Here is a 14724-nt window from a genome sequence, read left to right as displayed (position 1 = left end):
GGATGTAAAATTAAGTCAAGCTTTTACCTGTTCAACTAGTTCACTTTTGGCAACCAAAGTACCTCTAGAATTCCTATCTAAATTTATTATACTAAGGAACTAATTTATAATTATGATCAATGTGTCACAGACATGAGCAAAATTACTGGTTTAATTTATTTGCTATCTGGATAAACATTAAACTGGAGATAGATTTTTATTGATTTTAATTTCAATAGGGAGTATTCTTTTTGATGTCTATAATAGTCTTCCAAAAGTGAATTAAAAATAAAGACATTCTATGCTGCAGTTAAGGCACACCTAATTAAACTTAATTTTTTTCCCTTTGAATAAGAGACATAACTCAATGGGGTTTGCAAGCAAAGGGAAGTTTTAAAGTAGACATAGCGTTCCTGTTTATTGTACTTTCTAAAACTCTGACAATTAACATAGGAGACTGCCAAGTGTCAGACTTTATTCTTAAATTGAAAAGGCAGGCATTCAAGCCTTCTCTTTCTGAGAAACAAATTGAGAAAACGTACTTACACATGTCGAGTTCTCTTTTTAATTCCCGGGTGAGTTTTATTACAATCGTGTTGTGGCATGACTTGCTCTCTGGGCTTTGCCTTACACTGTCACTTAGAAAGTGCAATTAGCATTTCTCTTCAGCATAGTGCAGGGAGTCTTTCCATATATATGTGAATCCACTTTAATGGGGTCCACTAATTAGCTGTATTCAGCTGTGTAAATTGCAGAGACTTACCTCTAAAATTATTTGATTTATGATTGTATCAGTTTCCTACTTTTATATAGGCATGTTAAGGTTGTCTTGACCTATGACCAATCATAGTAAGATATGTTGGAGGATATCAATCAGTGATTGCAATAAATGGAATACTGTTAATAAAAAACAAATATAGCATATTTTGAGGTCAAAACAATGGCAAAATTTAAAATATCAAATATTAAAAACAAAAATATGAAAACATTAAATCTAATGAAAGTGTAAGAAGTATATAAATTTTTGTTCATAATTGGCTAGAAGGAGCAGTAATTTGCAGGTAATTTTTATGATATGATAAATATTAATCAAGTGGCTATCATGCTTGTTGAAATGATTTGGAATTAATTTAATTATTTTGGTAAACTGAAGAGTATTCACACATTAAGAAGTGGGTTTCTGACTAGTATCTGTTAAAACATCAGCCTATGAAGATATTTTTACAAAATAATAACTACAGACAAAAGTTAAGATATACTTTGCAAAAAGTTATTCTCTTAGGGTTTTTTCAGAAGTTAGAGTTTCATCTGTTCATTATTTTTTTGTTTGTTTTTTGTTTGTTTTTTCCCAGTTACAACTACAAGTCCCTGTACCCATGTTCTCTTCCCTCAACTCCTACTGCCTTAACTACTCTTCATTGCAGAGAACATGAAGATACTCTGGTGGGAGATGGTCTTGCCTCCTTACCATGGGCTGTCTGCTCCTCATTCTCTACAGGGGCATTTATACATTTAGGATATTCTATACATTTCAAGTATATATACAATATTATTAACTGTGGTCACCCTGCTATACATGAGATCTCCAGAACTTATTCTTCCTGCCTATTAACTGCAAGTTTGTAGTCATCTTCCAGTGGCTACTCTTTTTTCTCAGACCCTAGCAACTACCATTCTACACTACATGAAAAAGGAGAGGGAGAAGGAAATAAATTACAGAAAACAGGGCAGAATTTGAAACACTATTAAGCAAAATATAAGAGTTGTTAGGCCATAAGAACTTACGTTCTTTTATTTTCTCAGCTCACAAAATACTATTGATATTTTACCTCAATAATTCAGGATTAGAACTATAGTGTGATACCCTGGGCCTCATTCTAAATTGTTTCAGTTCTTCTTGTTATTAATTTTGAAACAATTTGAGTGACTATGCCACTAAAATTTCTTTATTTTAAATAATAATATACACTGAGATTTTTTTCTTTTGTGTTTATTACGGAAGTTATCAATGAAAAATACTGAATTACTCTTTGATCAATGGAGTCAATTTATTTTGCTTTAAATTGTGTAAAAAGAAATTCTAACTTTGAATACTCTGAATACAAGTACTATTTTTCAGGGGTCAGGAAATACAAGGACACAAAAAATACTTGTTGACTAAAGAATTAGGATGATCTTCAATATAATTTGTATAAAAGGAGAAGACTGAACTCTATCAGTTTTTGTTAATATTATACTTGACAAGTATTTCAAGTGATTTTATTGGAAAAAAATATCAGTAGAGATTGAACAAAATCACGATCTATACCAACAGGGACTTATAAGTGTTTTGCTTATAAATATATTTTCTGATTCAAATATATTAAAGTAATTTAATAGTTGAAGTTATGTACTTTTTCTATAGTATGTATGACTGAATGTAAAAATGTCAATCAAAAAAAGGAACACAAATAATAATAAATGCTCATAAGGATGTTGGAGAAAAGGTACACTGACACATTAATGGTGGGGCTTCAAATTAGTATAGCCACCCTGGAAAGCAGTGTTAAGATTCCACCAAAAAACAGGGATGAAACCATCATATGACCCAGTTATTCCATTCCTTGATATTTATCCTAAATAACTAAAATCATCATACTATAGAAATAGAGCTACTTCAATGTTGATAGCAGCAAACACAACAGCAAAATAGCATGTATAGATAAATGGATCAAGAAAATAACTATACACAAAGGAGTTCTATTCAGCCACAAAGAAGAATGAAATAATGACATTTGCCAATAAATGGATGGAAATAAAGAAAATCATTATATGCAATAAGCCAGACTCAGAAAATCAAGGTTTTAATATTTGCTCTAATATTTGGAAGCTGGAGCAAAATAAGGCAAAGAAGTCTGGGGGCCAGAATCAGATAACATAAATATATAAGGAAGATCAGTGGAGTAGAAGAAGGAGAACCAGACAGAGGAAGGAAGGATGGGAAAGGGGGGGGGGGGGGATATGGAATGAACTTAACAAAATCATGTTCTATGCATATACAAATATACCAAAGAGATTTTCACACTTGTGTGTATGTAGAAAGCACCAATCAAAAATAAATGAAGGAGTGAACAGAAGCCCAGTAGAGCAGAGGAAGACTAGGGGGAAGGAGAAGGGGAGAAAAAAGGAAGAGGGAATGTGGATCAAATTCAAAATCTTTGCATGTATGATTTTGTCAAAATGGACTCAATTATAATGTTCTAAAAATAAATAAATAAATAAATAAAATGGCACCAATTATTTCTGTATCTTATTTCTTTATTGATGATAATAGTTAATCCACATTACTAAGTTCTAAAATGTTTCATTTCCTTTATTTCATATTATATTTTAATAATCTCAAATCAGCTTACCCATTCTAATTCTGCCTTTAATATAAATATTGTTCAATACAATTACCATCTAAATCAAAGATATCCAATAACACCCTATGGAATTTCTCCCAGAATAGAAAAATTTATTTGACATTAATATATTGATACATGCTTTGTGTGGAGGAAATGTGTCTCTAAGAGTCCCTAAAATGGACTGTCCCTGTGTGTGAGACCTACTTCCTACCTGAATGTCCTATGTGAGCAGATGTTACACTGAGTTATTGGGAATGCATGTGCATGCACTGTACATACATTGAACAGAATTGCTTTAACAAATTCAAAATCCCACAAACAGTTCAATTCAGTAAAAAAATCATTCCATTTTTTACCTAATTCATATGTTTGTTGCAGTAAATGACTAGCAAGTTGGAACTCATTTCTTAAAGATAAAAGCACAATTTCTTTTATTTCACAAGTTTTTAAAATAAGATATCTAGAAAAACAGAGCTTCAAAAATAAATACAGGGACTGAGGTTGTGGCTTAGTGGTAGAGGGCTTGCCTAGCACATGTGAGACACTGGGTTTGAACCTCAGCACAATAAAAAAATAAAGTTTATCTACAACTAAAAAAATCTAAAAAAAAAACCCTACATAATTAGAGCACCTTGATTACCATATCCAGTGATAAATACATAGAGAACCGTTGCTCAGTGTTTTTGTTGTGACATGTTCAAGAACACATTAATATACACTAACAGCATGTTATATTACATAAAAAGTAGTACAGTACTTTCATATACACAAGGATAAACAAATATTTCCAAAATAAAATTATTAATACTAATTACAGACAGGTTTTTTTTTTTTTTTTTTTTTTTTTACTGGGAAAGGAAATAAGATAATTAGAGGGATGTTTGGAAGTAAGTTATGGGAAAGACAAATAAAAGTTTTATTCATCACTCAGAAGAATTTTTTCTGTGAGAACTCAGAGAGGAGAAAGTGTTTAGTGAGATCAGTCAAGTGAAGGTGTAATGATTTTAATTTACACTGGTTTGTATGATGAATCCCCCCCCAAGGACAAAGGAAGTGAAACAATGTAATTAAGTTACCATTTCCTGAAAGCAGGTCAATAGGCTTCTTCCCAAGTGAATCTCAGTGAATGACCAACCCAAGTCACCAAGCAGCTAATGAACTTCAGAGTAACATAGGCATACAAAGTTTGCTTTTTTATGAAACTGTCACAAAATAACATCATATACTTTGTGAATAAGTTCAGTTTCTCTGAAAATGGGCAGATAATGTTCTTTAAACATTGTAATTGTGGTTATGTTAGTGAATTCGTTTCAAAAGCATAAATTAACTTTCGATTTCAGTAACCATCAAAAGCATTTTAAACAGTCATAACCTAGACTATTAGCCTCCTAGTTTAAAAAAAAAACACAGGTCCTGATTATATGTCTGGATGTATATTTTCAAAAGGATTGGATCACTACCAATAGAACAGAAATACAAAGAAGAAAAAAATTATAAGGTACTAAAACAGGCAGTTTTCTAATAAAATATAGCACTGATGTTAATATATTTTAATGAAATCTTCCAATAGTGAAAAGATAAATTGAAGCACATTATTATCAGCTTGACTTTTCATATATTTCTGTATTTCTGGGAATGCTACTGAAACAAACAAACAAAAAAATTTGAAAGGGTTTTGTGGCAAAACAACAACCAAAAATAAATATGCTAAATAAAATAGTACTTTAATTAATGGATGTTTCTACATTCAGTCACTTTTGCACAAAGAAAAGCTATAAAAGCAAGTAGCCTTTTTGAAATTCATTTTCAATTTCAAAAACCAAATAAACTCTGTTAATACTCTGTGCCTATGGGAGGGACTTATAAAGATCTTATAAAGATCTTATAAAGACTTTTAAAGATCTGTCAAAGTCAGTGTATATTGCATAGATTTTAGAATTTATGTGATGCTGGAAGTCGTGTGATATTGTTTTCAGTAGAAAATGAAGGGACCTTCTTGGCTAGCCTCTAGCTTCCTTGGGAACCTGAAATTTCTTCCTTTTTGCTTACCTTAAAAGAAGCAAAATTATTTATTTCCTACCAAAAGAGAGTCACTCTTGATTCTAGTAAATGTCAAATATAGTAAAAGTTAGATAATATTTATGAACTATTATTTTATGTTAATTAAACCCTGAGTAATTATTTGGGCATTTTCCTGACTTACTAACATTTAAAATTATCAGGGTTTTCAGGGCAACAGAAGCAACTTATGGGGTTTTTGGGGGTATGAATTTGAGTCTTTGAGTGAAATTTGGAGGATTCCCTCTCCAAAGAAGTACTTATTAAAAGCTCCTACCCCACCCACCTCTTCCTGCAGGAAATAATTAGGGAAAGCTGACTTCTTTGAACAGGAAACACAAATGTCTGCTTTTTCCTCCAGGCAGACACTGAGCGAACCCTGCTAGGGTATCTGAACCTCCACACTCGTGCATGGCCCCCTGAGCTAAACCTGGGCTGCCTTTACCCCCATTCACCTCTCAACCAGATACTTTTGCAAAGGACATAAACAGCCCAAACATTCTGCATGTATGGCCTTTATGTTTATATATTGTTTGATCTCTAAATTAAATAAATTTCAGCCTAATGGGAAAAAGTAAGGTACTTAGCATCTACTTTTTGATAGAAAGTGACTTTCACTTATTTAAAATAATAACTGAAGAAGTAGCTAGATCACTTTCACTAAGAAGCCTTTCTAGGATCCTCTCCTTAGTTACTCTATGTACCTTTGCCCTGTTCTTACATCCATAATTGTAATTACCATCTTAAAGGACCTTGCTTATCTCTCTCTGATTCTGATCTCTCCCTCACCTTCAACATTAGCCTTGTGAAGGCAGGGGCATTTGCGGGGTCCAGCCCTAGCAGGAGTACATGGGTTCTGTAGGCATTCTCTACACTTTGATCACTGTGCTGCAGGTACACATCACTGTGACTAGAAAAGAGGTCACTCAGCGGAGTACTGGGTTTTTAATGGGTATCCACTGACTATTGTGGTTCGTTGATCCATATTTGTATTTATATGCTGCAGAAAAGAGGAAAGGAGAGAAGGGAGAGAAAAGGAAGAAAGGGAATAGGAAGGGAGAGAAGGAAGAAAATGCTAACAAAGAGTTTATACTATTCAGTTGAGTAAACTGAAGTTGTTAAGCAGCTGTTATGCAGTTGAGCAAACCAATGTTTATAATGCTGGGGGAAGGGGCAAGGCAGATAAACAGAATATCTACTGTGAAAGAAGTAAAGGTGACACATAAAGCCCAATTTAATTTAATTTAAAGGTAAGAATATCGATTACCTTTAAATTGGGATAGTCAGTCAAATAAAAATTTCTGATAGTGATTTTGTCTGCATTAAGACTCAGAGGACAAGCAGAAGTTAGATGGGAGAAATATTTATGGCATATATTACAAAAGGAGCTCACTGACCATTGTTATTATTTCTAGTACTATTGCTAATGTTATTATTCATTATTCAACTTTTTAAAGAAAATTAGGCGTAGTGATTATTAAATAAAATAGCTCTTGCTAAAAGTGCTAAAAAGCTAATGGGAAGATGATAAAACCCATGGAGTTGGGGCAAAGGTGATGAAAGAAGTAATTGCACATCTCCAGGTTAACTTACCATGTTATTATAAAGTACTTTGTATAATTTCCAGGGCTTATAAACCTGATTTACTGGTATTGGTATGCACAAACATCTCCTTATAACTTTCCTTTAACCCTCTCTTCAGGAGTGAATGTTCACATAGTCAATGGCAAGGAATAGAGGTGAAATTCTCTGGTTCATGAAAATCAAATAAATGTTCTATTCCTCTTTCATCCCATAGTCACCCTGTCTTTTATAGGGAAAATTCTTTAGTTAAAGAAAATGTTTCCACTGAAACATTATGAAAATTATTTCATAATTTCTTTTTTTTTTTTTTTTTTGACATGGTACATCCCAGGACCAAATATGTTCTCCTTAAAAATCATTTAGAATCATTTTGGCTCCTGCCCCCACTCTTAGGAGAGACTACATAAAGAAAAGAGGTAAGATATTCCTCCCTCACTTCCTGATGTGGTTCCTTTGTAACCTCAATAATAACACTAATCAGATAGAAATTGAACAAATGTGGAATTGTCAAAGATAGTGCGAGTTAACCATCTCCCTTAAAGCTTTATTCAGTGGAAAGGACAGTAGGCAAACAGAAGTTGTGCTCTTCTGAAAGCTGACGTGGCTAGGCAGGAGGGTTTGTGAATGGGGACATGGCCTGTGATGTCAAATCATTCTATTATGTAATTAAGAGGGAAATTGGAGGAAGAGAGCTTTCATGTTTTCTTAAGTACCACTATATTAATTTCTAATGCTACTATTACAAATTATAAATCAAATGGCTTCAAACCAAAGAAATTTATTATTTCATAGTTATGGAAGGTACAATTTCAAGACCTAGCTGCCCTTGTGGTCATTCTCTCTCTGTGGGCTCCAGGGGAGACTCCTTTCTATGTCTTTTTTTTTTAGCTTCTGGTGTTGCCAGCAATTTGTGGTGTTACTTGGCTTATAAAAGATGTCTAGGGTTTCAGTTAATTCAACAGGCTTCATGTTGGTGTCTTTGTAACAGTTACCCGATGTGGTGTACAGTATGTATAGGTTGAATGGGAGCCATCTGAGGGATGGATTTTACTCTGTTTTGTCCCTAATCATCCCTTGATGCCTATATCAGTTTTGGAAGCACAGTAGGACTTGATGAATGAAGGAATAATCCTAAAATGTGGCTATCAGTGCTTGTTTGGGTGATATATATCCTGAATTCCAAATTGGCATTTAGCAAAGCCTGGGAAACCAGTGTGAATGTGAGTTGGGAACTTCCTGTACATTTCTCTAAGAGATGAAGAGTAATTCTGGCAGTGTGGCTAATAAAAGCCTCTCACTGATCATAAATAATTTGATTGCTTTGATTTCTTTAAAACTATTACATTAATTATATAGTAAGAACAGTTACAAAAGTACTTGGTTGTTAATAATAATTAGTATGTAGGTAATATAAATTCACAACAAGAAAGTGAATAAATCTTGTAGATAAACAAAAGGATAGAAAGAAGAAAATGCAATTGAAATCCACCCTTTATTCTGTCCATGCAAACACTTGTTAGTGTATATAATTTTGAGCCATTTATTTAAAAAGCAGGATCTTATATTACCTGCATTGTAATAAATGGTACTATTTTTATTCAAAGTACATTTTATTCATTTTCTATGCCATAAAATGTGACTGCATAATGTTAATAGCTTCATATTATTTCAGTATATAGGTATTTCATGCCATTACTTATTTAAATATTCCCCTATTGTTCAAATATGCTTACCAACAGTATTTTAATGAGACTGTTGTAGAAATTCTGTTAGTGTCTCTTAGCATGATCCTTGATAAAATTCTAAAAGTAGAATTACTGGGTTACAGTATAAGTCCTATTCAACATTATTTGATCTTTTTAAAAGATTAATTTATTCAGAACAAAATAAGTGTTTATTTGAAATAACTGATGAGGGCACTAGCTGCTCAACAGAGTCACAAACCTGACAGAATTATTTTGTATCTGTGAGTAACTGAGTTAAACTAAGTTTAAGTGACACATTTGTATATGATGTCAATCATATACAAGTATACAGAGTGCATAGTGGTGTTGGACTGAGGATGTATCTCTCCACCTCATTACTTACATATTGAAAATGTCTGAAAACAACTTATTTGTGGGAAAATACATGACTGATCACAACTAATTACAAAGAGAGAAATTAGAACATGTTTTCCTTGACTACTCACTGAAGCAAGTTGTTTAGTGCTCCTGAATTCCACAAGAGAAGAACTGGGGCAGGTGCTTGCCTGACGTGGTGGTGGTAATTGTCCATCTAAAATGTGAGTATTGCAAATAGCAATGTTTTACTAGTCTCTTTTCAAAATGACACATAAAGATGCTTTATCCTAAAATCTTTCACTTTTTTGTGTATTTTTGTCACATTCTCTGTTACTTTATATTCTAAAGATTTTATTAAAACAAATCAATTTCTGAAAGAAAATGTAACTGGTGGCTTTTTATACAAAAGAAAATATATTCTTTCTGATAGTTTTCTATTTTTATCTTTTAGGAAATAATATTTTAGTCTCTGGTCATAAGCCATCATTGTCCCTGAGGCAGGTCTGGATGAAAGAAAGCAAATATTCTGCATATAACTTTATCATTTCAGCTCATGGTATGCCAAATCAATGGCAAAAATCCAGCCACATACATAAATATTCAGCTTATAACTCAGAGCTCAGAGAAGCAGGGATCAGGAAAAGCAAAGTAAGTTTGAAAGATTCTCCAAATCATCTGCATATAACTTGAATTTTGAAATAGTGCATACTTAGGCTTTATTTTCTTCATTAAAAAATGGGAAAAAAGATTTCTTATCTTGTTTTCTGAAAAGAATATGAAGTTTAGTTAAGTAAATGGAAGCATTATTAATTTTAAGTTTTAATAAAATTGTTGCCTAATCTTTATTTTAAAGAGAGATATAGGAGACATGTTAGAGGAGTGCCAATTTGATGGAACATCATCACACTGGTCAAGAAATTTATAGACTTCAAGAGAAGGGAAAAGATACTTATGAAAGGAAAAGATACAAACTGATGTATTTCTAAATAGATAAATTAAAAAGAAACCCTTACCATGTATTTCCTCTTACATTTTTATTCACTACAGCATTGCTAAATACTTCTATTTTTCATCATCTTCTCTAAAGAAAGTAATGTACAATCTTCCTAAATGTATAAAAACAGGTTGGATTTCAAGAAGCAAAACACCATTTTAATCTCAGCTATAGAAAGAAGCACAAAGTTGGATTTTTTTTTTAAATATTATTTTTTTAATTGTAAACAAATGGGATACATGTTGTTTCTCTGTACATGGCGTAAAGGCATACTATTTGTGTAATCATAAATTTACATAGAGTAATGTTGTTTGATTCATTCTGTTATTTTTTCCCTTCCCCCCACCCCTCCCACCCCTCTTTTCCTTCTATACAGAGCTTCCTTCCTCCATACTTGCCCCCCTCCCTAACCCTAACTCTAACCCTAACACTAACCCTTCCCTCCCCCCATTATGTGTCATCATCCACTTATTAGCGATATCATTCTTCCTTTGGCTTTTTGAGATTGGCTTATCTCACTTAGCATGATATTCTCCAATTTCATCCATTTGCCTGCAAATGTCATAATTTTATCATTCTTTATGGCTGAGTAATATTCCATTGTTTATATACCACAGCTTCTTTATCCACTCCTCAATTGAAGGGCATCTAGGTTGGTTCCACAGTCTGGCTATTGTGAATTGAGCAGCTATGAACATTGATGTGGCTGTATCTCTGTAGTATGCTGATTTTAAGTCCTTTGGGTATAGGCCAAGGAGTGGGATAGCTGGGTCAAATGAAGGGTCCATTCCAAGTTTTCTAAGGAATCTCCACACTGCTTTCCAGAGTGGTTGCACTAATTTGCAGCCCCACCAGCAATGTATGAGTGTACCTTTCTCCCCACATCCTCACCAACACCTGTTGTTGCTCGAATTCTTGATAATCGCGATTCTAATTGGGGTGAGATGGAATCTTAGGGTGGTTTTGATTTGCATTTCTCTTATTACTAGAGATGTTGAACATTTTTCCATATGTTTGTTGACGTACCTTACAGAAATAGAGCAAGCAATTATGAAATTCATCTGGAAGAATAAGAAACCCAGAATAGCTAAAGCAATCCTTAGCAGGAAGAGTAAAACAGGGGGTATTGCAATACCAGTTCTTCAACTCTACTACAAAGCAATAGTAACAAAAACAGCATGGTATTGGTACCAAAATAGAAAGGTAGATCAATGGTACAGAATAGAGGACATGGACACAAACCCAAATAAATACAATTTTCTCATACTAGACAAAGGGGCCAAAAATATGCAAGGGAGAAAAGATAGCCTCTTCAACAAATGGTGCTGGGAGAATTGGAAATCCATATGCAACAGAATGAAACTAAACCCATATCTCTCACCATGCAGGAAACTAAACTCAAAATGGATTAAGGACCTCGGAATCAGACCAGAGACCCTGCAGATTACAGAAGAAAAAGTAGGTCCAGATCTTCAACATGTCGGCTTAGGACCAGACTTCCTTAACAGGACTCCCATAGCACAAGAAATAAAAACAAGGTTGGATTTTAAAGACCATGCTGCCCCACCTCCACATTCTTTATCTGGGGAACATACATTTGCCCCTAACATAAAGAGACTAAGCTGGAAACAGAAAGATCACAAATATGTTCTTTTCTGGCAAGATAGATTATGAGAAATTATTGTCTCAGAATATTTCTTCAGGGAATCAATTTTCTTCCTGTAGCCAGGAGACTTTTTAATTTGTATGCATGAATTTTTATCTTCAGTTTGCTAAGATGGATTGATCTGAAGGCAAGCATCCATCAAGTGACAGAAGATTGTGGTGACTTATGGTTAAAAGTGACTGGCGGAAGCAAGTGGTTAGCAGTTAAAAAGTGGTTGACACAGGGGAGGTAACAGCAAGGTGTAGTTGGTAAAGCCCACCTTTCAAAGTAAAAGTGTGAAAGTCCAACAGGGACTTTCTTTTGTTTTTTTAAATCTCACAAAAATATAGAGAAGTTTGTGCAGTTACTATAAAGACTTTGGAATCACTATTATATACTAATGTTCTTATTTTATGTAATTTCATGTCCAAATTCCTTCAGTTTTTATAGTGTGGTCCTTACAACAAAAAGGTGCTTTAGTTTTCCTCTAGGGTTCTCTTAAAGGAAAAACTTCAGACAAATTGTATTTATTCATTTATTAGAGTAAAAAACAATTTGAGCAACAGGCAACACCCAGAACCAGCAGCAATTCAGAGAGCTCTAAAAACAGTATGGGCAGGGAGTACTCACAGGCAAGAGAAATGTGCCGCACAGAGATAGCTTTCTTGTTTCAGGTTCATGTTTGCCTAATTTGGATGTGGTCTGATCAGTTGGCAGCCTGTGATTGGCTAACATTTGACAGCTATGATTTGCTGTGACTCAGCTATTTTTTTTTTTTTTTCCCAAAAATAAACTCCTAATTAGGCTTTCCTTTTGTTCACAACCTAATTCCAAAGTCCTGCCTGAGGAGGCAGCTTCAGGACAAAGGAAGTAGTTGGGAGTCAGAGAAGAAAGGAAGATGATGTATGATGTCTATAAAAGAAAGATGGTAGACCACAAGGAACTTGGCAAGGTGCTATGGAAAAATGCTTAAAATCAGTTACTGTAAAATATTAGACTTCCCTTATAGAACAGCTAACACTAAACTGCATATGGTCTTTCCAGAAATACATATTTTTTCCACTTCCACATATCTTATTGAAAATTTCTATGTGGCTAATCATTGATTTAAAAAATGACTTAAATAATAGTTCTTATGAAAAAACTAGAGCAAATTAGCGTATCTGAAATCTGGGTACTAAATGATATTCTGAAGCTTTCAAGATGGACTCCCTATTGTGGAATATTAAGTAACGAACACAGCTAATTGTCCTGATGAAAATGTAGGGGTGAGAGGTATGGTCTGCTAGCAAACTAACAAAATTCCATGGTAACAGGAAATCATGTCATCCAGAAAGCAAATCCACATATAGAACTTTGAAGTACCAGGCAAGTGATCCCATTTTGTACTGTTAGGAGTTAGTTGATGATAGAGCACTGCCTGGACCTATCTTTAAATTGAGAAAAAATAAAATCAGTACAGTATTGATTTTCAAAGTGAGTAAAACCACTTTTCTAAAGAATCTGAAAGCTCTTCTTCTCTTTTGCTTGTGAGTTATGAACTCACTCATTATAAGTCAGTAACTTTAGACCTCCATCTTAGGACCCAGTGGTTTAACATCTGAAGCAATATTAAGTTTAAACCTATTTCTAGACATTTTAAGCAATTTAAGGGTTTTAGGGAATCTAATAGATCTAAATAATAATGTCTTCATTTTCCCCATTTTTCTATCCCCCACACATCACTTGTGTCCTGCCACCAGGATCCACAGGTTAAAAAGAAAGAAAAAAAAATAAAGGTTAATGTCCATTCATTGCCAGACTCTAAGCCTGTTTGATCTAGAGATAATTAGATAATTACTATGGTTTGAATATTGTGCCCTTCCCACAAAGTTCATATGTTGAAACTTAATCCCCAGTGCAGTGGTTTGGGGAAGGAGAGGGCTTTGGGAAGTCATTCATGAACAGAATTGGTACCCCATGAAAGAGTCTATTTGTTCCTACCCACGTGAGAATGCATAAGAAGGTGTTACCCATGGGGAATGGGTCTTCATCAGATGCCAAATCTTCTGGGGCCCAATCTTAGATTTCCCAGACTCCAGAACTGTGAACAATAAATCCTATGGTCTATAAATTACCTAGTCTGTACTGTTCTGTGATAGCAGCCTGTACTAAGACAGTGTAGTAGGCAATTTTGTGCTGCTGTAACAGAATACCACAGATCAGGTAATTTATAAAGAACAGAAATTCATTGACTCAGCTCCGGAGGGCAAAATGTCCAATACAAATGTGGTGGCATCTAGCAAGAACTTTCTTGCACAGTCATCATGTAGCTAGAAGTGAAAGGGTGAGAGAAAAAACCCACTCTCAAAAGCATTAAAACCATTTTAAAAGCATTAAACCCACCCATGTGGGTGGAACTCTCATGGTCTAATTACCTCTTAAATTTTCCCCTTCTTAAAATGACAGATTTCAATAAGAGTTGCAGACGTGTCAAGTACAGCAGATGGTAACAGAGGATCTTAGAGAAATACTAGTAAAACACCACATGCCTCACAGGGCACATACAACTTTTCACTGTAGTTACTCTGGTTTAGGAGTTTCTCATGCTATGTTTTTGGTGATTTGCCTACATTCTACCTATGGGAATGACACATGTAAGAAAAAAACCATATAATCTCTTATGGCAAATGTTTCTTAACTTGATTACAACATTCTACACGGAGATTTTAAGACACTCTTGAGTTAAGGAAGAGCATTACTTTCATTGCCTAAGGTGAAGAATTCTCACAAGGTCTCTAAGATACTTGGTTTGGGTGAGTTTATTTCCTTAAACATAAACAGTTCTCTGTTTCCATTGATTAAAAGAATTCTCTTTCTGAGGAACCTAGACTTCTCTTTATCCTCTGAATTCTTCACCTGGAAGTATAGTACAGGTGATGGCAGCAAAGCAGTATTGGACCTATTGTGACCTTTACTAAATTCTGTTTTTTAAAATGCTAATTTTAGTACTGAAATCCTATACTTTGAATTATT

The sequence above is a fragment of the Sciurus vulgaris genome, assembly GCF_902686455.1.
Source record: "Sciurus vulgaris genome assembly, chromosome: 5".
Taxonomy (NCBI): Eukaryota; Metazoa; Chordata; class Mammalia; order Rodentia; family Sciuridae; genus Sciurus; species Sciurus vulgaris.
Note: the sequence above shows the minus strand (reverse complement) of the source record.